This window comes from Podarcis cretensis (genome assembly GCF_951804945.1).
Source record: "Podarcis cretensis genome assembly, chromosome: 1".
Taxonomy (NCBI): Eukaryota; Metazoa; Chordata; class Lepidosauria; order Squamata; family Lacertidae; genus Podarcis; species Podarcis cretensis.
The window spans coordinates 34,084,732-34,109,695 of record NC_137170.1 but is presented as its reverse complement, the minus strand read 5'-3'; the positions used below and the strand labels follow the sequence as shown (position 1 = coordinate 34,109,695).

The following is a 24,964-nucleotide window of genomic DNA, read 5'->3' as shown; positions in this document are numbered from 1 at the left end:
TATTTTTCTAGAAAAAGAGATAGTGGAACTCACAATGACCGCCTCCCGCACCTGAGAGGTGCCGGAACTGAGTTCTGGCAGGTTCTGGCTCAAAAAAGCCCTGGATATAGGTATATAGATATAGAATTAAAGGTAGTGTTACCCACCTTCCTGGCAAACCTGGAGACTTCAGGTCAGACTTGGAGGTCTTGCAACCCTATTTTCCACACTTAGAAGGATCACCCTGCAACTCAGACCAGCTGAAACCAAATGTCAGTATTTTTGTAAGAGGGAGAGAGAGGGAAATGCTTTAAGTATCAAAACAATCTTTTTCAGAAAAGTGCTTGCCAGTCTTATTATTCTGCTCTTCTGTTGGCTAGAAAAGACTGAATAGGTGGACTGTGGGGAGACAGGCGGCCTGGTCCCTCTAGCAAGGTGGTGCTGAATGACAACTTTCAACCCCTTCAAGCAGGGCTGGGGTGGCCATGGAAGACCTTAGTATTTGACTGATACCCAGTCTCTTCTGGCCTCTTTGCAGGCAGCAGGGCTAAGGGTTAAACTAAAATCAAAACCAAACATATTTTAGCTTCTCCTCAGGGAAACTGCATTTCTACTACAAGGATATAAAATGTTGGTAAGTCGTGCCAGTATACATCTAATAGTCGATTTCCAGATGGATGTTTCAATCTTTCAGCCTCTCCATTTGCAGCTGCTTAACTATGAACATTACGTAAGGACACAGAGTGAGGTTTTCTTCCTCTTAAACTGCCAGACTGCAATGGCACTTTCCTTATTCTATTTAATAGTTAAGTCAAGAATGTTTTTCCTTTTTCATGGAAAAAAGTTCCTCTCTCTTTTTGTCTCTCTCGTACACATAGAGGGGGAAAGTGGAAGAGATCTAGTTCAGCGAAACTCTATCTGCACAGGGTTGGTGGGGTGTGTATGTGTGTTATGATAAAACCAACAGCAAATAAAGAACATTACAGCAAGCATTTTTGTCAGCAGAGATATTCATGGTGCAGAAATTCAGAAGATTGTGATCAGGGTTTCAAATTCAGAAAGCACAGCTGTGCTGGCTGGCACTGATGGGAGTTATAGTCCCAAAAAAAGCTGGAGGGAACCCAGTTGGAGAGGCTGCCAGAGGGTAAAAGAGCTAAAATCTACACCATAGTATATCTTGTAAAAGTGGTCTTATTTATTGCTGAATTGTTATTTATTATTAAAGGCTTCATGTACACAAATACTTTAATATTTTACTACCATTTCCATAGATATTATACTGAGAAAACTTCATGCATGCAACTATAAAATTACCCCCCACTGCCAATTTATCATCTGAATATTTCACTTTTACGTTAAGATTTTTTTAAAAAAATATTATACTGGTATTGAACATGTGAAGAATACTAAATGTAGATTTAAATATAGCAGATAAGAACTGTGGTGTAAACATACATATAACTTGATCAAGTCACAAATAAGCGATTTGATTTTCATGTGAGAAGTACATAATTGTTCATTTAAAATCGCTGGGACTGAAATAGTGCAATCACATACGGCTTTTTTTAAAACAGTGCAATCCTATCCATCTACTCAGAAAAAAATACATATTAGATAGCTCAGTTGGTAGAGCCTAAGACTCTTAATCTCAGTGTCTAGGGTTCGAACAAAGATTTCGCATAATTTTATTTTTGTATCCATATTCTTACTATCTTTACATATCAAAGAGATGATAAGTAAAATGGAAGAAATGAGCCCCATTCGGCCACCTCAAATGCAAGGCATTTTCATCCACATTACACCTATGAGAATTTCACCAAACCACCCCTATGACCACTTTCAAATACAATGTATTTCCTCATTAACTGATGGAGAATGGTGATGGTGAAATAGTAGAAATTTTCTGCGCAGCACTAGTACAAAAAGCATGTATCTGGGTGTGTGGATTGCTTAGATTTTTGCTTGGAATCTGGCGCCTTTCATAGCATTTGGCAAACGATGTAGGTCCTTAAGAAGCTTTCTGCACCACACATACCCCCTTGGTTAGGATATATTTGAAAACGTGTAAGCTGGGGTGTGAGATTTCAAATACACAAAGAGCTTCCTGACCATATGGGATTTTCCGTGTACCAAGGAGACAGCTCAATTTGCGCCACATGAAATGAGAGTGGAATTTCCCTCTCTGTTGAATAGGACAGACTGCGTGGCTGGGGAAACTCCTTGCGCATGAGGAGTTAGATCTGCAGAAATCTTTGTTCCTATCCCTACGCTTCTGAAACTTGCTAATTCAAAATGTTTTACAGTGGTGCCCCGCAAGACGAATGCCTCGCAAGACGAAAAACTCGCTAGACGAAAGAGTTTTCCGTTTTTGAGGTGCTTCGCAAGACGAATTTCCCTATGGGCTTGCTTCGCAAGACGAAAACGTCTTGCGAGTTCTTGCGAGTTTTTTCCCTTTTTCTTTCCTTTTTCTAAGCCGCTAAGCCGCTAAGCCGCTAATAGCGCTAATCCACTAAGCCGCTAATGGCCGTGCTTCACAAGACGAAAAAACCGCTAGACGAAGAGACTCGCGGAACGAATTATTTTCGTCTTGTGAGGCACCACTGTAGATTTGAAAGCCCTCATGGAGGAGGGAGTTCTATACCAGTTATATACAACCAAGCATGCCTCTCTGTGTGTCCCTACTAGGAATGGGCGGGGGCGATTCAATTCAGTTCATATTTAAAGGTGAACCTACCTAATTCACAGTATAACCTGTAAACACAGCTAACCCTTGAGGAGAAATTCACACCAGCATGCTGATGAATTTTCATGATGACTTTTTAAATGAAATTAAACTGATGTGGAACTGAAGGGACGCAGGTGGCACTGTGGGTTAAACCACAGAGCCTAGGACTTGCTGATCAGAAGGTTGGCGGTTTGAAGCCCCGCGATGGGGTGAGCTCCCGTTGCTCGGTCCCTGCTCCTGCCAACCTAGCAGTTCGAAAGCACATCAAAGTGCAAGTAGATAAATAGGTACCGCTCCAGCGGGAAGGTAAACGGCATTTCTGTGCACTGCTCTGGTTCACCAAAAGCGGCTTAGTCATGCTGGCCACATGACCCGGAAGCTGTACACCGGCTCCCTTGGCCAATAAAGCGAGATGAGCACCACAACCCCAGAGTCAGCCACGACTGGTACTAATGGTTAGGTGTCCCTTTACCTTTACCTTTAAACTGATGTGGAAATGTGGAGAACTGAAAATAAGGTTGAAAAAAATAGAAACTGAGAGAAAACCAAATGGGCATATTGCCCTCTCTAAGCTGCTATATCTAGAATTCCTACTTGATGTAAGGAGTGCACTATCAGTCAATTATATTCCGCTCACAACAGCAATAGAATGAGGAGGAAATACTCAGAAATCACAGCTAGTATATTAGCATAATTACTGACCAATACCACACATTCATGGGCTGAAAATAAAAGGGCTAAATCCTGAAAGGTGACTGGCAACTATTCAAGGATCTTCACACTGCACACAGTTTTGTTGAGTACCGTGTTGTGGAAACAGGTGATGACAGCATTATTATTTTGTGTTATTTTAGCCTTCGTTGGTCTTCCGAGTATTTTTCACCACTCCCATTTGCTGGCAGCATATCATGGCTGAGTTTCAACAGAAATCTACTATGAGTTGTGTGCTAACTGGAACATGTCAGCATGTACAGCCATACCCAGAATTAGGCTGTCTTTTGCACCCACATCACATCAGCAGAATACTAGCCTTCAGGAAATATATGGATATTTGTATATGTGTGTGTGTGTGTGTGTAGTAGTAGTAGTAGTAGTAGTAGTAGCTCTTGCTTTGGCAATGTTCTTATAACTGCTTCATTTATTTTCTTTCTTTATATATATATATATATATTTAATATTATTAATATATCGCCCCATACCCGAAGGTCTCAGGGCAGTTTATGGTGTGTTCTTTTAGTACATACCTGAAAACGTTTTGCCTTCACACATAAAAATATGAAATGGAACATGCTAAACAAGCATCTGAAAACTCATGTATACACTTACACTTGTTAGAGAGCTGAGATTAGCTGCAGCTTCCTGACATGGTTTCAACCCTGAGTTTGGTGGTGTGCGATATATGAAGCAGCCTTTCAACTAGTGTTTCTCAGTAAGATAACCAGGTTCTAACTTAATTAGCACTAAAGACTCTTCTGTAGTGAAAACAGCCCCACCTTTTTTATTATTGCTCTCACTGCAAGATTCCTTCTCACTCTAGATATGCTATCATATGAACTATGCAATTTCTAAATCACAACACACTACAGAAATAAGAATTGCCTTGGTAACACATTATCTTTCAAACAACCCAACAAATATCAGTTCTATAAAGGTGAAAAATAGAAGACAAATCGCAATAATACCTTACAAGTACTTCTACTTTTTAAATGACTACAAACATTCTAAGCTTTATATTTTACATCTGTTTTAGGGTTTGTCTGGTCTTTGCTCTGCAATAACGATAGCAGCCACGTGAAATAAGGAAAAAGTCAAATTTGCGCTTCAATTCCCTACTCTTGAGCAGTATATATCTGCAATATATCCCAGTTGTTTTTTCCAATTCTGGTGGGTTATGGTTGTGTCAGCTCATTTAATATGATAAGTTCTTTGTTTTAAATAGAGGCCCCAGATGCTCTGGGGTGCATAAAGTATGTTCACAGTCACACAGCATTATAGTTTTTTTATAGTAGCTAAGAATGAATTTAAAATTTTCCATGTATACATATTTCACTTGCAAGAATGAGGATGGCTAACTTGTTGCACCAATGGTATTTGCACAGTGCTGGGAAACTGAAAGGATTACTTGGTTGCTATAATGGCTGGTGGTCAAGGCAGCAGGAAAAGGCCTTACTCCTACTTCCAGGAAGAGACACAATCCAAAAGCTTCACCTCCACCTGCCATAGTCCCTTTCAGCATCAGCAGCAATGGGGAGCATCTAGCTCCTCCTCTGTGTTTGCTAAACGTAAGGATAGTTTCCATTGCATTTAGTGGACTTTTCCTTTTGAGTAAATGTATTACGGATCAGGGTGTTAGTCTCCACCCAGCTTGTGGTACTGGTTAAAACCCTTCAATTGATTGAAACTTGGCAACCGGACTTGACAGAACATGAGAGGATTGTGAGTCAGTAAAGGATCACTATCCAGCTATCTTCTCATGTGTATCCAGCAGCCGTAAAGCATTATGAGTTGAATCTAGACAGAGTATTTACCGTAGCTGTTTGTAGACTTCAGAACAATCTGGGGGAAAACACACAACTGGAAAAATAATATGACATATACTTGAAAAGATGGTTAACAATTGAATGCTGTGTTCTGCTCTGCAGAATGAAAGTTCTGCATCCTTTCCTACCCAAAAAACTTGTAAACCTAAACAGTCAGTAGTATGCAGGCTAGTGGGGGCCAGTCACAAGATATGACGTGTGTGTGTGTTTTTTTGGGGGGGCACAATCTGTTTCAGAGCTGCTCTGTGTGTTTCCAATTGACTTATTATTCAGAACCAAATTAGATTTGTTAAAAACAAACATTGTTCTTCATCCCCAATTCACTATAATGTCAAATCTGAAATTGGCTGTCTATTCTGCTACACTCTTCCTCGCACTTTCTTGCTTCTGGGCTCCCTATCCCTTAGCTTCCCTACGTTCCAGGACTTCTTCTCAGCCTTCATCCTGTCTCCATGTCAGATTTCAGCCGGAGACGAACTGACAAATTTCCCTTCCCTCGCAGAAGCTTAGTTCCTAGATCAACTGAAGATTCTAAGCGCACAATGACTGAGGCTTCACAGCCACAAGCGCAATACGATAAAGATTGTTGGAAATTTCTCGCATGACCTCATCAATCTTCTCTCAAGTAAACTTGAACAAATGTTATAAATAATAAAGGTTTTAACAACCTCTTTAAAAAAAATAAGTTAAAAAAAATCTGTCAGATATCAGATTCAGGACAGACAGCAGTACTTTTGTTTAATAGTCACCATCTCCCTAGACTGCCTTTTAACATTTTTACAATACAGTGATACCTCAGGTTACATATGCTTCAGGTTACAGACTCCGCTAACCCAGAAATAGTGCTTCAGGTTAAAAACTTTGCTTCAGGATGAGAACAGAAATCGTGCTCTGGCGGTGCAGTGGCAGCAGGAGGCCCCATTAGCTAAAGTGGTGCTTCATGTTAAGAACAGTTTCAGGTTAAGAACGGACCTCTGGAACAAATTAAGTACTTAACCCGAGGTACCACTGTACATCCATGTTGATCAACCCTACATACATATAACATGTGAACAACACTTGCAGGATGCCTAAGATTTCTGTGGCAAACGTCTTACTTCTAGTCCTTTGTGGCTAACACTAAAGATTTACCAGCCCATCAAACCATATAACAGTTTGACACTAATAAGCAAGTGTGGTCAGCAAGAGATTCTGACTCAGAAGCTTTTCAATGGGCTGCTTTCATTCAACTCCTGTTTTATTGCATTCTTTAACACTGGGCAAAAATTAAAAGCAGAGACATAGTAGTGTGATGGAAACAATTCTAGAGAAAATATGAACTTTTTCATTGGGGACTGAAATAGAGCACGACCCTCAGCCGAAGCAAAGAGAGAGGCCTTGTGCAAATCTCTGTCTTGAAACCGTAGCTCCTCATCTTTAAAAACAGAAAGTCTAATATGGGGGTATATTTCTGGGAAGCTGCAAATAGCTATGTAATATACAAAATCAAATGATAATCATTAGTGTTTACATTTGTCACATTGACAGAACCTTGATATCTGAGATATTTGTCCAGACTAACTATAGAAACTAAACGTGAGCATAATTTCAGATTGCATTCATTTGTGTTTTATAAACTTTAGACCTTTAAGTTCCAATATCCAAAGAAACTGTGTGGCCGTTGATTTTTATAATTTTAAGCAGTTGCATAACAGTACAAAAGTAATGAGGGTGTCACCACACAATTACATCTCTTTTTAATTCTTTTGCCGTTTCCAAAACCGCAAATGGGCCAGCACATGGTGATAATAACACAGAATCATGTGAAATGCAATGGCACATGTTCCAGTGTTGTACTGTACTGCTATTTTAATTTCAGGCTGAATCAGTATCAAGGGCATCTATTGGATAGCACATGTGATTTCCGTTGTATTTAGGCTTGCCATATTTTTTAGCTTAAAAATTCTGGCAACTTGGCTGGGCCAGGGAGTGGAGCCTGGGGCAGATCAAGGGACACAGGACACACAGGGAAGAGGGCATGAGAGCAGATTCTGCACCTGTCACAGTACTATATTGTTCGGCAAGCAGATACTTGGCCCTGACATCTCTCTTGTGCATTAGTGGGTGGGTGCATGATTAGCCATGTGGCAGAACCATACACTATGTGGCAGTATATGTGAAAGAACCACACACATTGACAACAAGTGTCGTGGTGTGTCAAAGATGGTGCCACAGTGTGGATGCATCAGCTGTACTGTTTATGCATGAATGTAAAATGGAAATATCATTCTTGACAATTATTCAAAACATCTTTATTTATTTATTTATTTATTTATTTATTTATTTATTTATTTATTTATTTTCTGTTGGTAACTGAGCCAAATTTCTTACTTTTTACACAGACATTATTCTAGCATCTGGGTCAGAATGAAGTTTTTGGTTTTTTTAAAAGGTAGCTGGACCAGTTTTTTTTTGACATGGTTTGTAGTTCGACTAGTAACAAAACCCATGCCCATTTTGCAAAAAAAGAAGAAGGAAAAAAGACTTGGTGTTCTATGCTGCCCCATGGTACCTCATTGTACCCATGTGATGGTAAAACTTCAAAAAGCAGCTAGGCTGAGGGCATTACCGAAACATTTGTACACTAAAATGTGTGACTTTATGCTACACAGAGGCAGCGCTATTGCATTAATCCAACACAAGAGAGTTGTGGCATGGATACCTCTTTGACTGCTGGCACTGGGCTGGAGCTAATGGAAGTATCACACTATGGATAAATCCCTTCTCACAGTGATTATACCCGTAGGACCACATTATTAGAAAAGATATCAGTAGTCGCAGAAATTGATAAAGATTAAAGAGAATTTATTCTGGAGACAAAGCAAGTGACTTATAATTTAAAAATACATCTCCCCCCCCCCAAAAAAAAACAAGGTGTCTGCAGTGTGTAATTTTATAGCATCCAAGACAACTGAATGCCAGTTGTTAAAAAGCAGAATTTATAGTCAACCATTTAAAGTAAGCAGATATAAAAACAGTTGTGAAAACAACCTAATACTTTGTCATATGCCTTTAACTACCTTTTAAAATAACTAATGGAAAACACTCTTAAACATTCTCTGTGAGTGGAATTGTAAAAGGTCCCTTTTCAGATTCGGCTTTTAAGTGTAAAACAACATGGAGACTTTTGAAATTGCTCTCCTTCTTTGACGCGAGGAAGGAGAGCAATTTATCAACACTCGCTTGGTAAACCTGACAAGATGAACTAATGAAGCCCATCTGTATAAAAAGAGAAAGAGAAAGACAGTGGGTCAGTTATTTCACCCCCACCCCTGAGTCCATTTAAGAAGATAATATCAAGGCACTAATAATCTAACGGTACATTTCCCTCTTCATAATCTTTAAGATAATAAAGATATGGCTCAGCTGCCTTGAGTACAAGCACTGTGGAAAGGTAGAATATACATTGAAGCAACCACTATAATAACAGCAATAATAAAAATGGTGGAAGGAAAGGTGAACCCTCAGTTATTTCCCAGTTGGTAACTGGGAAACTAGGGATTAAAAAAGTTAAATGTAAACAAAATAAGAATAGGCTGCTATCAAATATTACTAAAAGCCTATTCAATTATTTGGAAAAAGTTGATTCAAACATTTGCAAGAAGTCTGATGTGACCCCTAGTCTTAAAATAAAATAAATCTGGCTACCGACTTACTTGTGGACATTCTGCTTCCCTATACTTATCAAGGATAGATGCTTTATTTTTGTGTTTAACTGGGCATTTTAAAATGCATTGCAGTTTCATGATTGAATTTGGGGCAGAACTACATGTTACATGTTAACGTTTGCAATAAAAGCCTGACAGCTTCTACTTCTAGGCGGAACCATTTCAGGAGAGGGTGATTTGAAGCAGAAAGGGTGTGGCACCTACTGCTTTCCCCATGAAACTCTCCTCAATTGCTTCCCTGCCCTGCAGAGTTCCAGATGTGTCAGGTAAACAGATGTCTGGAACCCTGTATGGTGAATAAAGCAGCTGAGAGGGAAGTTGCAGGCGGAAGTGTGTCCGCATCAAATTACTTCCTCCAAAGTTGTTGTTGATTTCTAGGACAAGGTAGTCAACGTGGTGCCCTCTTGAACTTGAAGGACCAGAACTCCCATCATCCCTAATTATTGACCGTGCTACCTGGGGCTGATGGGAGCTGAAATCCAACAACATCGGGGGGTTTAATTACATGCATGTAGAGTTCTGTTCTGCCCTAACAATTCCACTTTGACAATATGTAGGCTTCTTTCCCTTCCCTCTTTGGGTTAATCAAAAACGTAAGATAGACCAACTGAGGACAGAAGAAGCCCATCTAACCTAGCAAGGTAGTTTTTATTGATTATTAGGTAAAGGTAAAGGTACCCCTGCCCGTACGGGCCAGTCTTGACAGACTCTGGGGTTGTGCGCCCATCTCACTTAAGAGGCCAGGGGCCAGCGCTGTCCGGAGACACTTCCGGGTCACGTGGCCAGCGTGACATCACTGCTCTGGCAAGCCAGAGCCGCACACGGAAACGCCGTTTACCTTCCCGCTGGTAAGCGGTCCCTATTTATCTACTTGCACCCGGAAGTGCTTTCGAACTGCTAGGTTGGCAGGCGCTGGGACCGAGCAGCGGGAGCGCACCCCGCCGCAGGGATTCGAACCGCCGACCTTTCGATCGGCAAGCCCTAGGCGCTGAGGCTTTAACCCACAGCGCCACCTGCATCCCCTATTGATTATTAGTATTGCACAATCATTCCACAAGAAAGTGTATAGAATATAAAACAAGACCAAAAGAAACCCCAGAGCAACTTATGAAAACACTATAGATGCTGGCATGCCTGGTTTATTTGCCGTTGTAAGCAGATTGAAAATTGCTACTCTTTTCATGATGGGTGAAATTTTATGACACATATGACTCATTACAAAAGGCCATTACAGTTGCTGGGATTATGTGGGTTATAAACTTATTTAGACCCAAGCCAGAGCCTGAGAACTGGTTGTTATTGACAGTAACTCTGGATAAAACAGCATAAGATAGTGTCATTGGTGTGGATTTAAGGCAGTGCAAATTGAATAGCTGGTGAGTGTAATGTATCACTTATCATAGAGGCACTCAATGTGAAGTTAATGCAGCATGCACGCAGCCATTCAGTAAGGTGGTTGTCTAGAACATTCTGTTCCCCCTGCTTACCTGGACCTGTGTGTAATGAAATTCTCTTCTGAAAGGGCAGACTTACCAAATGATTTAAATTGCCACTTAGTAAACAGTCACTCAGTAATATTATAATATCCAGCCAGAAGAACATCTCATGTTCTAGGGGACATGCCCAATGGCTAGAGAAATGTATGTCGAAAATCTGCTGCAGAGTCATTCATTCACAACTGCTTAATTGCCATTTTTATTTGGTCTCTTAATGTGGAACCCAGTGGAGAATACCGAACTGCTCAGTTAAGTACTAATGTCAATTTCTCTACATCTGGTTAATCCATCAGACCATGCCTTGTGCAAATAAAATGCATGTTCTGAAAAGTACCCCTTTTCCTGATTAAAAATTGTTCTGGGAGGGAAGTTGAATAATTTTCTAAGCTGCTTGAACAAGAGTTTATCTGCAGGAAGTAAAAATGACTGATGAAAAAGATCCCACGGTTTCCTGCCCAGAGAGGGATCGAGTAAATAATGAATTAACCACAAACAAAATTAACTCTTTTTGAGCAAAGGGGTCAGTTCAGTAAACTAGCAGGATCTATGCAAAAAATGGTGAAAAGGCTTTCAAGTATTTTTTTGGGGGGAGGGGGGAGTGAAAGCAATTTAATTACCCTCCAAATATTAGTCTTTCTTTTTACCTCCTCTCCACACTTCCGTTTTTAAATTTAGGACCAGGATTTATTTATTAAAAAAACAAAAACTATAACTTGCCTTTCAGTACCACACCCTGGTACAAATACCAGACAAGGTACAGAAGGTAAAAAATAAACACACCCTACAATAGTCAATTCGAAAACACTTCGTCAAAACAAATAAAGGCAGCTAAAAATTAACAACATTCACCAACAGGCAGCTTAAACAACTCCCTGAACCTTTAAAATGTATGGGCATATAAATGTGTCTTGATCTAGCCAAAAAATGGTAACAGTGTTAGACAGCATTGCACCAATGGGGTGCCACTACAAAGAAGGTTCTGTCCTGCATCATCACCTGGTAGCTTCACTACCCGCAGGAGTTTAATGAAATTAAATAAAAGCTCTTTGAATAATTCTGATTGGGGGGGGGGAGGCAAATCTTCCAAATCAGGTTGACATTTCATGGAAAAATAATAAATATTGACTTGAAATCACCATTATAATTTATAATGATCTCCACTCAGATTAGACTTTATTATTTGGGGGAGCCAAATATTTAAATATCTGACAAAACATTTAGCACACTGAATACTAAAACAACAGAACAAAATAAAAACACCCTGCAATAATAATTATGGCATAGGTTTTAGAAATAACTATTTTTCTAAAGCAGCAAGCTTCATTGAAGTACTTGTGTGGCTGTTACCTCTTCTCGACTACAGCTATACAATTTGTGTAATGATATTTTAGATGCATACATTCATCTAATGCAGAATTACAGCAGAGACAGGGAACTCCCATAATCCCTCACTGTTGACCGTTCTGGCCTGGGCTGATGAAAGTTATGAGCCCTAAAGCATCTGGAGGGTCACAGGTCCGCCCGCCCCCCCCCCCGGACTGAAGGGCTTTTTTTCTGAAATAATAAAACAAATTTGGAAAACAATAGCTTTTCTTTAAGTATCAGCACCCCCACATTATCTGACAAAGTGCCATGAGTTCAGCAAAAAGGTTGCTGTACACCATGTAAAGCAAAATGTCTTAAGGTGCTACCAGATGTGCAGAGTAAGGTATGAACTTTTTTCTGGATTTTGGCGGAAGTACAGTGCCAGTGTTAGCCCAGTCTGACAATCTTTCCAACCATGACAGCTTCCTGGTAACCTTGGCCAAACCATTAGTCTCTGTTCCATTTGCCAGACAAAATGGAAATTAGCAAGCAAAGCATATCAGATTGGATCAAAATGTGTCCTGCTATTCTCCAAAGGACATATTTAATGAACAAAATGGCCTTCAATCCAGCAGAGGATTTTGCTGTTGAAGGGAGAGGGGATTTTTGCCCCCTCCCATGAACCCTTCCCTCCATTCCATACTGTTCCTGAAGGTCTCCCCTAATGTCCACGGCATAGTTTTAGGGGCTGTAGGGTAGAATTCGTAAGACTCCTCACTGTCACCCTTCCATTAATAGATAGGAGGCACTCTTTCCATGTGTCAAACTTTGCTCATAGATAGCTATCTTGAATCTGATATGGAGATAACCATATAATTATTTTTAAATGAACTATTTTATGCAGCCTTTTCTGTTCTCACAAGGGGCCAAACTAGACATCACGCAAATCTTTGATTTTCTTTTTCTTTTTTATAATTAGCAGATCCAGAGAAGATCAGGAATGGCATGATCTGAACTTTTCTCTAGCTCCTTTCTCTAATCTAATCCCCCCCCCAAGCTGCTTATTCACTCTGCAGATGGTCATGGGTCTCTCAGTCTCCCCTACCTCACAGGGTTTAGAGGATAAAATGGGATAACCTTAATGTAGATCTTCCTGTGCAATGATATAATAAATATACTATTAAATGAATTCAGTAATAAGAGTTTTGATTCACAGTACAGTAACATAATAAACAAGTAGAAATATTTCAAACTAATTACCCGACTCATTTATACTTTGTCTCTTAAATTCAGCAAAAAGTACAGTCTTTGTACAAAGTATGTTTTATCTGCTTGAACAAAGAATCCTTTTCTAAAGTGTCTTCCATCTTCTCAGTTCACAACCCATGAATCACACCAGATAAAGACCAGATAGCTACACCAGAGGGAACCGAATACTGGTGGGTTACTGAACACCAAAGTAAATCTGTGCCTGCCTTTTCCAAGCTGAATCACAAACAGTCCCCACCCTTCTATGATCCTTCCTCAAATAATCCCTTCATTTACGTGAGGTGCACTTCCTGAAAGTAACAAATACGCTTGACTCGATGAGTTATCATCTCATTAGGACTTGTGAAGCTGCTAAATGGATTGGAATGCTCCCTTTAACAAAACTTCTTCTGCCTCTCCTGATGTTTTCAGTTCTCTTGTTACTTCTGTGGCCTTTAAATCAGGCACACAAATTGACCCATAAAATGTCGGCCTCATCCGAGCAGTGGATTTTGGAAATACACTGTATGCAGGGACTTTCAAGTTAGCTTGAAGATTCAGCGATGACAATAAGCCCAATTAATGATCGCAAGTCCTTTGAATTACTGTCATGTACTGTATATATCTGAACATAATGTGTCATTTTGTTTAAACAAAAGCTGCCTCATAGACATGAGTACAAAACCTTGAAAAAAGATAAAATAATTAAGGTTAAAGAATACATACAATTACTCTTAAGCTGATTTTATGATTATTGTGGTCTCATTGCACCTTTGTCGCTGCCAATTCTGTGACAAAGAAAACTCCAAAACTTTTAATCTTCATAACTAAACACCTACCCTTTTTAGGGTTATTCCTAAAGGAAGCATTTGGAATATGAAAGGTTTTGAAAAACTGGGTGTTCAGCTGATTGCAATGGAAATCATATCTAAGTAAGTGTGCTTTGGATGGTGGTTCTGTTCACCATATCTACATTAATAGTATTAAAATAGTTCATTTCAGATAAAAATCATAAACTAGTTCTATAGAATTACCTAATACCACAGCATGAGCATCTAGCTTTCAAGTGTATTTTTCCAGCCCTGACATCAAAGCATATAAACTCAACTTTTCACATTAACTGAAAAAATGCAAGTGTGAAAAATTTCCATTCATATCTGCTCAGAATTAAGTATCATTCTATTTAATGAGCCATATTTTTCAGTAGACACATATATGCAGTAGACACATATAGGATAGCATTGTAAGTCAATCAAAGTTATTAATTCCTAAATTAACTTTAGTCTCCAGAACTAAATTTTCATGTGGATTACAAAAATTATTCAAGCAAAACTGTATGTAGTAAGCAGTCATTACCCATTCTGTAATTTGATAAGAAAAGAAAAGTCTCTCTGCTTCTAAAGAATTTAAGAATACCTTCTGCCATTGTTTATTTATTTTTGTGATGTTTCCAAATCGTTTTGCAGATTATTGTACCTCACAATATTATGTTGACAGTTCATTCCTGCTCATAACTAATTTGTAACTTTTAAAGTGACCTAGCAAATACAAATTAACAAATGGAATGAATATGGTTTTTCATTTGCAAAAGATATGCATTACATTAATTGGTATCTTTTCTATAAAAAAAACCACTCTGAAACAGAAAATTCCTTAGGTGTTTCTTTTCCCCCTTAATGTCTCTCATGCCATGTATGTCTTTTTCCCCTTTGGTTTCGTTTCCCATTTTCTCACTTTTCTATACCAAAAATTAATATTTTGCTGCCACATTAAAAATACCCAATGGAAAGAAACAAAGCTTTATTCTGAAATTCTGCAGCCTAATCGTTATTTTACCAAATGATTGAAAAGCAACCTAATCGTGATTGTACTCCTGGCCTGGTCCTGTTTTACTGAGGTCAGTGGAAGTTGGCCCCTTATGAAATAAAAAATTCCCAGTGCAGTGTAAAAGGAAACCATGGGAAAATAGATAATGTTTTTCATGGCTAAACTAGACATTGTTAAAAGAGTTTAAATAGGAAAAGAAATGTTTTTGATGCAGTCTAGTCCAGTTCTTCTATACTTGTACCTAGGGCATTGCAGCTAATGATTTGAACTGTTTATCCACAAATTTATCTCGAATTTTCAGTCAGTACTCTCTAGTGGAAGAAGGTAGCTATCACTCACAGTCCATAACGATCTGCCTTATGTGTACAAAGTAGATATGGAGTGAGCATTTAGAAAGCTGTTGGAGACAATCTGAACATTTCCCAAAGATACAGCTAATTCATCTCAGCAAATGAATATAATCGGAAGTCAAGGCTGGCAAGAAAAGGAATGCAGAAAATGAATGAATGGACCCTTACATTTAGAGCCATAAAGAAATCTAATCCTGGAGAGGCAGACAGGAGTGCTGTTAATTCTCTGTATTGACCACCTCTTTCCATATTTATTTATTTATTTATTTGCAGGGCCTTGCTGAAAACCAGCGGCTGTTTCATTGCGTACCCAATAAAACACTGTGGTTATTCTGGGGCAGTTGGCGTACATTTTCACACCCTGTCTTCTGTATGTGTTTTGCACCTGGACACTTGATTCATTTTTTTCTCTCCCTCACCTGCAAATAAAGTGCATGTTTATAGAGCCATGGAGTTGTCTGTGGACATTCCTTGTCTACTCTCTCTCTCTCTCTCTCTCTCTCTCTCTCTCTCTCTCTCTCTCAACGTTTCAAAATAGCAACTTGTTCTTGGATCACTGGGGGCGGGGGCACAGAAGCTTCAGTTATTGAAAAGTTACCATATCCCTGATCTGTTTGTTACCTCTGGAGTGCAGAGGTTAGTGAAAAGAACACAAATCAATTTACTTCCAGAACGGGCTGTGTGTGTGTGTGTATAAACCTTGGGCATTTCACTATTTAACCCAATCTCCCCTGAACTTTAAATATTCTTTTCTCTCTCACACACATTTCATCGCTTTGTATAATTCAGGGCTAGACAAAATGTAACTTTTGAGTGAGCTGTGATACATGACAAACTTTTGCACATCCTGGGATGGTTTGACTGTGTATACATGTAAATATGTGGAAACCTGAATATTCAACCATTTATTATAAAAGTGAGCTTCTAATCCTCAAGATCAGGGGTAGGCAACCTAAGGCCCGGGGGCCGGATGCGGCCCAATTGCCTTCTCAATCCAGCCCGTGGACGGTCCGGGAATCAGTGTGTTTTTACATGAGTACAATGTGTCCTTTTATTTAAAATGCTTCTCTGGGTTATTTGTGGGGTCCTGCCTGGTGTTTTTACATGAGTAGAATGTGTGCTTTTATTTAAAATGTATCTCTGGGTTATTTGTGGGGCATAGGAATTCTTTCATATTTTTTTCTTCAAAATATAGTCCGGCCCACCACATGGTCTGAGGGATGGTGGACTGGCCCACGGCTGAAAAAGGTTGCTGACCCCTGCTCAAGACCAAGCTAAAGTTCAAAACTGTGCACCTCAAAAAAAAAAGGGGGGGGAGTGGGAGAAGTCCTGAGCTTCCTTCCTCTTATCAACTTTGTAATTTCTACGCATCATTTTCTTCACAAAGTTCTTATTGAAAGGAAATATTTCATCTTTAAAATATGGGGAGGGGCCTTATGCCTACCAGCTGCTGTTTGATAACTTTCCTTCCAGCATTATCTTCATGAGTGTTATATTAATCACATGAAATTAGAATATGCAAAATTAGCAGTGATGCTTGAGCCCATAATATTTTTTATAATATATGCCTCAATGGAAAATCATCCTTGTGATCCAACACATCATAAATACTACCCTAACAATAAAAAGAAAATGTCAGCATTTACTTGGCTTCTGAGCAGGAATTGCTCAGTAAATGAGGGTAAAATGACATTCAGCTTCCCCACCAATTGATGTGGGTTCTGAATGCAGTTTATAAATCGCTGGAGCAAACATAAGAAAAACTCTAGATAACCATAATGCAGGGAGCCATCGTATCCACAGTTTATGAGAAGCTTGCTGAAAGACTGAGGCTGAGTAAACATTATTTTATATGCACTTGTCTCTATGTAGCAGAAAGGGAATCTGGAGATAATAAACTGGCCAAACTTCTTACAAAATAGTGTGCTCTGTTTATGCAAGCCATTTTCATGATAGAGAACATTCTGCTAATCATGGAGAAGAATTCTACAGAAACTGATGGCATGCTTCTTTCTGAAATGCTCATTTCCTGAAAATGTTGTCAATGTGGTAATTTTCTTGCATTCAGATACCCCCAGTTTAGTTGCCATGTATAATTATCAGGAAGTGACATATATTATCACTTGAAAAAAAGCTTGAAGTTACAGTCATTCAAAATTTCTCTTTTCCTTTTTATAAAAGTGAGAACTATAAATTCCAAGTGAGAACTATAAATTCATTGCCAAGAGGAGACCATACGAATGATATTAATCTCCCCCCCCAAAAAAAAGTACTAGATTCAGTTACATCTAAAAACAGAGGTTTCTAGTATTGATATTAACAACACCAATTCTAAAGTACAGTTATAATAGTGCTGATTCTAAAGTACAGTATCCCTGCTCCACCTGAATCATCACACACACTTCAAATTACAGTCTTTTCAAATAGCTTTTATAAACATAACAGGCAGATAATTTTCCTCTTCAAACTACAAGTTGTGTAAAGTTGTTAGCTTCCTATCATCAATTACCTTACTTCCAGGTAAACATCCTTTAGGATGACACTGACTATTGTTCAGCCATTTTACATTCTTTTATCTATTTTTTTCAGTGTGGTGCTTTCTCTCACTCTATCACCAGAATTCACATTTACCTGGTTTGCTACCTTTCTTGTTTAAGGGAGATAAATAAAGGCTATAACCGCCTCTCACGTGAACAAAACACTCTTAATTTTTCTTGGAATGAGGACTAGAAGTGAAATAAAGTGTTGTGTTATGCACTGAACACAAGTATAAATGTGCGCATGCATGCAGTCTTTTGCCCACAAGCCTAAGAAGGGAGACAGAGAGAACCACACTTCTTAGAAAGAGTGAAATACATTGTGTTTCAGTCCGGAAATTCTTGCATCAGCCAGTGAGCTGTGCATCAGCTCTGGTTTGTGAAACTGTCCCCTTCCAAACCACTAATCATCTACTGGGGCAAAAAAGGAACTTGTCAGTCCCATGCAATGCTACCAACAGATGATCAGTGCAATTAGAGCTGTTAGTGATGAACTTACGATGCAGGTATCCTATGTGGTGGATGTGAGAGGACCAGAAAGAGTAACAGGTCCAGGTGAGAAAAGGTCCAGCTGCCATCCATGGATTCCCTTGCAGTCGTGGTACAAGGGAATCAGTTTAAAGTGGGTGTCTATAATATTCCATGTGTTTCAACAATATAAATTCTTGTGCTCAGGAACCAACAAAAAAAAAATGGGCTAACTTTTTTGACAGTCTTGCATGCTTTCCATATGGAGTGTAAATAATATATCAATCTTCTAATTGCTACCCCAAAAAATGCCTTTTTGAAAGAAAAGCAAACAGAAATTCACCTGTCGTGATAAAATGTGCAAGTGCATACTGTGCTTCATTTAGAAAGTTGATTTAATTAGAATTGAGTATTTATAGTCACAATATCCAACTCCTGTCTTAATTTTGCTGCTATTCATATTCCTGTTTTTAATATTTGAAATATTAACATTATGCAGTTTTGTATAAACAATAAATATGTTAAGCTATATTCTAAGGAATACCTTATCTAATATTCTCAAAGTATATGCAACACGATGCATTATACAGAACAACTCTATTTGTAAGTGGTAATAAGTGTGAGCCTCCAAACATTTAAACAGGTAAGATTTTTATGAACAAATACTGTGAATTATTTATTTTGCAGACATTTGTGATCGTTTGAACCCCAAACAAACTGTATAGTTTTCTTTCACAATATATCAAATTATAAATTCATGGGAAAATATACAGGCAAGTAAGCCTGTTGAACTCAGTGAGATTTCTGATTAAGCATGCTGAGAATAAACTACATTTCAAACAAAGGAGTTCTTTTTGATAAATAAACCATTCCAGTAATGTGCTAAGTACAGTAAAAAGCAGATGTTGAAACAATGTTTAAAGATTAAAAGATAACACATTTGTTTTGTTTGCAATGCTAATTTCATACATTACTATCCTTAGGATAAAGAATTGTAATTATTTACCTTTACATGAGCTAACTTCAAAGTACAAACATTCCATATTTCTTACCTTAAGTATAGTTCATTTCCATTATTAACTTCCATTATCTATTATTTTGCTATTGCTCTACAATAACCTGCCCTGGTAAAAAGGTCTTTTTGAAAAGAGCAGAAAAGTGTATAGTTTTGTTTTAAAGGTCTACTGTCTGAATCACCCAGATGTTTCAATCAAGATAAATATTTCCTCATAGTAATACGAAAGCTAAAGATAATTTCCATACACATATTACATAATATTTATTCAACTGGACAGCACACATTCAGCAGGTTTTTGTTTAAGTTACCTTTTTCTTTTCCATTACCTTTTTCTAAGAAAAAAAGGTAAAAGGGTTGTACTGTCACCTAGTGGATAAAGGTAGTAGAAGTAATCTACCTAGTATTTTATTTCTGCAACTTACTACTCTTTGAGAAAGTCCAAAATATACTGCATGTCAAATTAATGTCTGTATAGAAGCAGTTAAACTGCAAGAGGAAATTTATGATGGCCAAACCACAGTGACTGCACTGCTGTTACATTAGCTGACAATTTCAACTTGAATATACATTTCAGTTATTCATCCTTTATTGCAAAACATTAAAGAATGTATATTTCCTCTAGGGAATAACATGAAGTAAATATGTAGTATTAATAGTAGCTATTTTGTCCTAACCGCAATCTCCTTTATACCTGTCTGGGCAATAGCTTTCCTTTGCAAAGCTCCACTAGTTTACTCTGGGAAGAAATGACTGAATTGGAACTGATTCCCTGTCCCTTTCACTTCTGCCTTAAATGTATACTTAGTTATGATAGTGTGCAGAGTAATCTGTGACTGGGGATATATGGGGAAACTTAAACCTGTTTTAGGTTGCAATCCAAATCCCTAATCCATCACACTGGTAGTTGTGGGAGTTTTTGACAAGTTAAAGGTCTGCCTCGGCAGAGCCCAGAAAGCTCCACCAATCTCTGCCCATGAAGTAGTACTATAAGGAAAGATTAGCGGGACGTAGGTGGCGCCATGGTCTAAAAACCACTGAGCCTCTTGGACTTGCCGATCAGAAGGTTTGCAGTTCGAATCCCCACGATGGGGTGAGCTTCCATTGCTCTGTCCCAGCTCCTCCTAACCTAGCAGCTTGAAAGCGCGCCAGTGCAAGTAGATAAATAGGTATCACTGTGGCTGGAAGGTAAACAGCGTTTCTATGTGCTCTGGTTTCCATAACGGTGTTCCGTTGCACCAGAAGCAGTTTAGTCATGCTGGCCACATGACCCGGAAAGCTGTCTATGGACAAACGCCGGCTCCCTCGGCCTGAAAGCAAGATGAGCGCCACACCTCATAGTCGCCTTTGACTGGACTTAACCGTCCAGGGGTCCTTTACCTTTTACCTAGTACTATAAGGCTTCTCACGAACAGCAGCCCAGGGAAATCCCAAAAATAGGGTGTTCTGGGGACAAAAGGGACTGAGCTGGACCGGGTTTGGTTGGGTCCCAAGTTGGCCCCACTGCAGTCACTTGATGACTTTGCCCAATATTTACACCAACTGTAGAAAGCTTTGGCTTGTTCCCTGCCTTTCACCCTGGTATGAGGAACAGGGCTGCAGGTGTGGCGGTGTCTCTGCCCCTTGCGCAGCCAAAGTTTGGGCTGCTCTGCCAGTACCTTGTTTTCACCCTGGGTTTCACCCTGACTGGGTTCCGGGCAGCCCATGACTTGATTACTTCTTGAAGGGGGTATGCGGCAAAATCCCTATGTAAATAGTTCTCACTTGTTAGATCTTTTTGGTGGAGAGGGTCATATGAGTGAGGCATTGTCAGTGTGTCATGCTGAACGCATACCAATCAACATTTTCCTACTTGAAATCGGGAAAATGTACTTGAAGTCACTCCCAGGTGAGTCACATCATCCAAAAACACACATTTTTGAGCGCTGTACAAGATCACAGCCCCCACACCAAGCAGGGTGAGAGAGTGTGAGATTTTGGCACCAGCGTTCTGGGCTCCTCAGAGAGTCATGCCAGAGTGCTGGGCCTTTAGGTGTCCTGGGGCTTGTGAGTAGGCCATGCTTGAGTACTAGACCTTTGGCACTCTGGATCATGTGCCCCTGCTCATGAGTACCAAAGTGAGAGTCTTTTGGTCCAGCACTCTGGCATGAGGACTTGTGCCAGAGTACCAGCCAAAACAATGGGACATCTGGGAATCAAACAGAAGCTGGGATCAGCTTCTGTGTTTCCGGGACATTCTGTTTAAAATGGGGCAGTTGATGGGTATGGTTGAATGCCCCAATTGACAATTAAGGCTGTATGCGCAGAGTGGGAGGGTAGATGAGGCAAAACCTTCCATATCCCACTGTGTGCCATGTTAAATGGCCTACTCGGGGCTCAGTAATGGCTGAAATGCCTTAGGAATAACTCAAGGATACAATGCTACAGTGCTGTCCTGTTGTCTCCCTTGCGGTTCCTTGTTTTCACCCAAATCTATAGTATGCAACACTATCAAATAATTAAATGAATCTGTTAGCTACAGTTTTGGGAGACATAACTAAACAGCTAAAAAGTTCCATCTCTCTCCCCTGCCACACTAGTATGGGAGATGAGCTTCACATGTCCACGAACAAGAAAAATTTCCCTAGGATTTAAATTAGTATCAATAAACTAGAACAGAATAAACTATACTAGTTCCAGACTGACATATACTTTATGTCTCCGTTCTTTGCCTTACTCCCTTGAAGTGAAGACAGAGGGAGGGGGAGAGAGACAGAAAGAGTCTTCCCTCCAAAATATATATCTATTCATTATTAATTATCCTATCCATACAATTTGTCCACTATACACAAGAGAATTTAACAGAGTTGGGTTACTTTGTAATATCTTAAATAGCTTGGTTGACTGGAAATAGCATATGTGCAATGAAAACTAATTTGTACTTGATAGTGGTGGTTAGCATTCCAGACTGCCAAGGTTAATGAGACCTAGAATGATCTTGGGGGATTAATGGTAGTAACACAATTGGAAGTTACAGCACCTGAGACAGCTGTGACTTAATGCGCTGGACTTTATTTGAAGGGGGGAATGGAATTATGTGTAATTTTCATTCCTTCATAAGGATGTAGCTGATTTTTCAAGATGAAGACTACGGGAATCAGAGAAAGTCTGTAGTCAGTCTCAACTGTGCTGAAAAGAAAATGAAGCACACACAGTAGTTAAAATAAATAAATGGTGTCTGTTTTGAAGTGGCACTGAACCCATTCTACATGTGTGCAAACTGTTATGTTGCTCAACTGTATACTCCACACAAGTAATAGAAAACAGCAGAGGTGGGGGGGGGGGGACCAGGTTCCCCAAAGAATAATTGGTGGGGAAAAAGAAGGATAACTGAAACTATGTGGAAAAAATGCAGTGGACTAATATGTTTATAAAGCTGATTGCAAAAAAACTATTGTAACAAGAAACACAAAGTAAGTTGAATTCCATTCATATAAGTAATCATAGAGACATTGAATGTATTTCAGATAGAGCAATGAAACTGTAATCCCATGAACTGATTTACCCTGGTTTTTCTGCTATCAACATATGTAATTTTGTATTAAGATTCCACGGAGTCTGGATATATGCATGGAAATGGGCATGCTTATGTTTCTTCTCTCTGCAATTCTATGATTCTTATTGATACAACTATCTTGTGTAATCAACTTTATAAGCATATTAACACATTGCATTTTTATTTTTGCCCACACAGTTGAAGGCATGATCATGGGCGTAGCAAGACAGGGCACGGAGGGTCAGCTGCCCCCCCCCATCATATAAAGCAAGAGAAATCTTAATTAATTGACCAATCATGGCGGTTTTGCACCCCAACAAAGTCCTGCCTCCCTTAACAAAAATCCTGGTTATGCCCATGGGCATGATCACGGTAAACTAGCAGTAGCCTCTGCCTCAGAGACCAAATGTGACCTCCAGGTCATTCTCAGAATCAGGGCTCCTGAGGTTGGGTTTGGGCCCTGCTGGGGGGAAAAAAATCCAAGCCCTCCAGCAATGGCAGACCAGCTAAAAATCTTTACCAGGGATATAAAATAAATGTGTGATCTCATTTTTATGCTAATAATAAACATGGCAACAACAAGCAAATAGTAAGAGAACCCATACAAGTGACACTGACAAAAAACCCCACACATATACACTAAGTAGAAGAATAGAAGCATTGCCACCCGACCCCACTCCATTCACCATGCCCTGCTCCCCTTCTTTCCCTCTTTTTTCTTCCTATCCTAATACTGTATGCAACACTAATGTCTCACAACAAATGAAACTGATCTGTAGAAAATGCAACTTGAAAAAGAGAGACAAGGCACGTATTTTTGTAAACTAAGAAATCTTTAATAAAAATATAACTGTAATAATAATAATAATAAAACATGGAAATATTCATACCTGTTGAGAATATATTTACACAAAACATATGCAGTTTACAAGAAATATTAAAATTTTCAATAAAAACAAGTAATTAAAAAGATAATGAAAATCAACAGTAGATTAAAAAGAGTGTCTGGATAGGCTTGCCTAAAACAAAAACATTTTAAGCAGGCACCAAAGAGGACAGCAAAGGCAACTACCTGATGCCAATCAGCAGGGAGTTCCAAGGCTGCCAAGCTAAAACACCAGTTTACCACAAGAGTGGAACAAATATTTTTTTAATGTGCCACTTGTAACAGTGCCATTTCCACAGACTGAAGAAATTGAGTGGGATCATAGAGGGTATTGATTGACTGCTCTTCTACCATGCCCTTCCTCCTTAAAACCTAATATAATTGTCACAAATTTAAAATTGCCCAGGGAAGAGTAACACAATGTGGCTGACGATAAACTTTTTATGTTAAAATGAGCCCCCAATTACCACAGATCTGGTGAAATAAATATGTTCTAAGTTGATGCAATGTGGGAGACAACCAAGTATCAATCAAGAGGGAGTTCCATAGTTGGGGGGCTGCCACTGAGAAGTCCCTGCCTTGTACCAGCACCTCACGAGCTTTGCACCACAAGCAGGGTCTGCCTTCCAGATCTTAAGAATGTATTGTGGGAGGTTCTCCTTCAAGAATGTGGCCTCCAGGTTGCATGAGATCTTGCATACCAGTATCAACACTTTGACTGAACCCAGTGTCTAATCCACTGTGTGATAAAGTTTTCAATTATGCCCTGAGCCTTCTACATGAATCATGGGGTTGTTGCATTTTTTTAAAAAAAAAAACTTATGTAAAAAATAGCCAAGGTGGTCACCATCTTTACAGCCTTATTTACATATTTAGTGAAAGAAAATGAATGATAGTCAAAAGAAGGTCTTCCTGTTCCTAAAATATTCTGTAACAATGAAAAGAATGGATCTAGTCATAGTCAAGTCTGCCCACTCTATCCCACAGACAGCTCTTCTACATGCACAACCATAATTCAAACTACTGTAACAGGTTAGTGATGGAGGGCTAGACTTTTCTCTTCTTACTACATACCTAATGTGCAGTCGGGGTATCACAGTCTGGGCATAAGAGCTGAAGTCGGACTATGATAGATGTTTTTAATGCACTGTTGACACAGGCTGACTTGCCCAGTCAAGCTTTTAATACTTCATATATGTCTCTTCATGTTTCATTATATAACAGCTTATTTTACTCATCTCACCTCTGATGGGGCTGCCATTAAGGAAACTTGTTTCCGTAGCAACAGAAAACCAGAAGGGCTCTCCTGAGTCAAAGGTCAAATGGAGTCCTTTCTTTCTTTCTTT

The 24,964-nt window shown here is 39.2% G+C and overlaps 1 protein-coding gene and 1 long non-coding RNA gene across 5 annotated transcripts in view; both read right to left on the bottom strand.

The window, feature by feature from the left end:
• SLC25A21 (solute carrier family 25 member 21) overlaps nt 1–24,964 on the bottom strand; it is a 300,979-nt gene that overhangs the window by 157,572 nt on the left and 118,443 nt on the right. The window lies entirely within an intron of this gene.
• LOC307204434 lies at nt 22,229–24,942 on the bottom strand. Its single transcript, XR_013833691.1, has 3 exons — nt 24,862–24,942; nt 23,419–23,520; nt 22,229–22,365 (listed from the first exon to the last, which is right to left on the bottom strand). It is a non-coding gene; the product is annotated as an uncharacterized lncRNA (long non-coding RNA).